The following is a 3,683-nucleotide window of genomic DNA, read 5'->3' as shown; positions in this document are numbered from 1 at the left end:
CGATATAATAACAGTATCTCCAAATTTCGATAAATCTTGCTTCCGCCATATAATTTTTACAACATAATTTTCATGTATAAAAACCATTTTAGCACGCATCTGCCTTGGAGCATACACGTTACTCAATACACGTTCACGTTCAACTCATATAATGCAGGTCTCATTTTTATTTCGCAGATCACCGTTAAATTAACCAGTCAGAGGCAGGTCAAAGTTATATAATATTATTAAATTATTATTAATTAAAACACTGCATAATCCATTTTTTGGACTACGCATTTTAACTAATAATCATTTTTAATTAATATTTAATAATATGTCCTATTTTTATTTAGTAAATGAGTTTAGATATTGCACAGCCCTTAGGAAAAACTGATTAACTATTCAGTATATTGAAACACTTTTTCTTAAGGGAGTAACTGTAAGCATAGCATTATATTTTGATTAGGATCTTAAGTAATTTTATTAACAATAAGTTACTATAAAAATAATAACTATTATAAAAATAACTATCAGTAATAATTCCTAAAAAATGAAATTTTTATCAGGGATAATCAGACTTTATCTTATCAATAAATTCGATTTAAAACTCAAGGCATCAACAAATTTAATTGTGTCAATTTAACATCGAAAATTAGAAATTTATGGCAAATGATGGTTTCTTCAAAAAAACGCCTCTACAATCGACGTTCCAGAAGATTTTTTTAGACTTTCCCCGAGATAACTGTCTTTCTTCGTGAGTTTCGCACGGTCTGTCAGACGCGAGCCGTTCGATGGAATCGATTTCTCGTTGCAGACAACAAAACAAATGCATTTGTCCATGACACTTCTATTACTTTACGTCGTGTATCCGCTGTCTGCTTAATCGGTTCGTTTCGTGACACCTGCCTACCCTATATCTCCGAGTTTCTCATTTCATTAAAATTACGACGCGACGTGCCGGTCAGCGGTAACCATTGCAGGACTGTGTTTCTGAAATTAGAAATTGCGGTGCGACATAATTCCGTCCATAATTGAATTGTACTCGGTATTCCGCTCGACGTTATATCGCCGCACTTAACAGCAAATCGTAAATCGAAACCTCTCGCTTTCATTAACCCGAATAAAATCCATCCCAATTTACTTTCCCTCGAGCATTCGGTTCAACTCGATTCGCGCGGCAGCTCTGACTGGTTAATTTAACGGTGATCTGCGAAATAAAAATGAGACCTGCATTATATGAGTTGAACGTGAACGTGTATTGAGTACGTGTATGCTCCAAGGCAGATGCGTGCTAAAATGGTTTTTATACATGAAAATTATGTTGTAAAAATTATACGGCGGACTCAAAGCAAGATTTATCGAAGCATTTATCGAAATTTGGAGATACTGTTATTATATCGATTATTTGAGAAAGCAGATAAGTCGAAATAAATCAAGATTCAGAAATACAAAGAGAACTGTTTTTATTAGTCTTTCCAACGAATAAGATTTAGGCCATCGAAACGATAATTAATTATTTAATTAATTTTTAGTATTTTCCTTACATTATTTACTCATATTAACTCTTAATACACACAATTTGATTATTTGAAATCCTGCGCATTTCTTTTCTTTGAAATATTAAAAACATATAGTTGAAGGTTTTTATCGTTTCCTTTTAAAAAAAAAATATATGCATAACTTTATGAATACTTTTTAAAAATGTTAAAATATATATAAGAAAATCATTTAATTTTTGTATACTTGTAAAAGTTTGTATACTTGATAAAATTTTTAACTTGGGACACAAACATCCATTCATGTGTAGTAAAGGCTTAGAAAATCATCTAATTATTAATGGTTAATTATACTGAAAGAAAAGATTGGTTAAATATGGCATAGCATTTTTAATTGATTGCAGTCAATTGGTTGCTGCAGCCAATCAAAAATGCTGTGCCATATTTTATCATCTAATTTGCCGCAGCAGCCAATCTTTTCGTTCAGTGATACTACTTATTATTGCATAAATTTGATTATTATATGATATTTTTTCAATATAACTAGTGATAAAATGCATCTTTGCAAAACATCGCAACAACGATGAGGAAAGAAAAAGACTGTTCTACCAAGCGAAAGATAAAAGAAGGAGACATTTTGTGACGCCTCTTCTTGTAATAGGAATAAGTATAGACTGGACATTGGCTATACAGAGTACATACACGTGTGTATAAGTATATATAGATACGCTTCTTCGGACTTCAAGAAAAGTTTTTCACTTTATACGGGCAGTCAGCCTTGAAATCGCGTTCGATGGAACGGTCCGCGGGGACGAACCTTCCGCGGCCAGATACGTTTCCTTTTTCCAGGATACATTTTCTACGTCCACCCACACACGATCGCACGAATACACACGAAGCCGCCGCGAACGATAATAAAGAAAATAGAGGACGAAGGTAGTCTCCTTATACGTCTGGCTAACTGCGGTACCTCGCCTTCGAACCCGAGCGCGATATTGGATCCCATCATTTTTCAAGAGAAGCTGCATCGTCTCTTTCCATCTTTCTCTCTTTCTCCACGTTCGATTTCAAAATCTCTCTCTCTCTCTCTCTCTTCTCTCTCTCTTCTCTCGCGATCTACTGCCATTATTTCTGCCCGGTCAATGGAACATGGACATATGTGTCGCTATATGTACGGATGGTTGACGAGCGAGGGTCGGAGGTTTCCACTCAAAAGTGAAATACTTTCACTACAATGGCCTTTCGTTTTCCTTTTGTCGCATGGAATCCGCGAAATGGATTTTGCGACGTCGAAAACACTTCGATATCGCAGGCTTTTCGCGAAAAATCGAGGTCAGTTACTCACGTGGTCGAATGTCTCTTCTTCACTTTGCGACGTAGCGGAAAACTTTTCCGATGTACGGAAAAATATTTTTCAGAGCAATACAGTACTTTCTACGAAGAAAAAAAAAGACACGATGCGCGAAAGTAGACGAACTTATAACTCGTGAACTTTGGATTTATTAACGTCGGATTTGGAATTTCTTATATCCCGAAAATTCTTTTTAAGAAGTTGTAAAAAATATATATATAATTTTTATAGACGATGGAATATATAATAGATATGACAAAATTTTTCAAAAGATTTCTTGAAATTAATTATGCTATCTTGAAATTAATTATGCTTGAAATAATTATGCTATCGAAAAAAAAAGATAAATTAAAGATAAATTAAAATAATATTTTTGCAGATTGCACTTTATAAAAATTACATAGAGAGGGATGGTTCTTTAGATATATTGTCTTCTTTATTGAATTTTTTGGCGACTTACATAATTTATAAATAACCGATTTCGAAAGAGAAGTCTATAATTTTGTTTCCATATCGAAAAATGTCAACGCAATTTACAGAATATAAATTCTATTTCGACCTCGATGTAATGCATTCTTCATCGTGCTGACTGCACGTATAATAAATCATAGCGCCGCGAGGTCAGAAAAATCATCCCGAGGATCGATCTGCGCCTCGCCTCGAGTACGCATCTCTTCTACAGTTAACCTGATGGCCGGGGGTCCAAGCTGGTCTGTGAGTGTAACGAAAGGCGTGCGGAGGTCGAGGAAGAGAGAGAGAGAGAGAGAGAGAGAGAGAGAGAGAGAGAGAGAGAGTCCGGTCCGGACGAGAGAAGGTAAAGTAAAGGAGGAGGAGAGAGTGGCGCGACGGCGAGG

The sequence above is a fragment of the Atta cephalotes genome, assembly GCF_000143395.1.
Source record: "Atta cephalotes unplaced genomic scaffold scaffold00069, whole genome shotgun sequence".
NCBI lineage: Eukaryota > Metazoa > Arthropoda > Insecta > Hymenoptera > Formicidae > Atta > Atta cephalotes.
Note: the sequence above shows the minus strand (reverse complement) of the source record.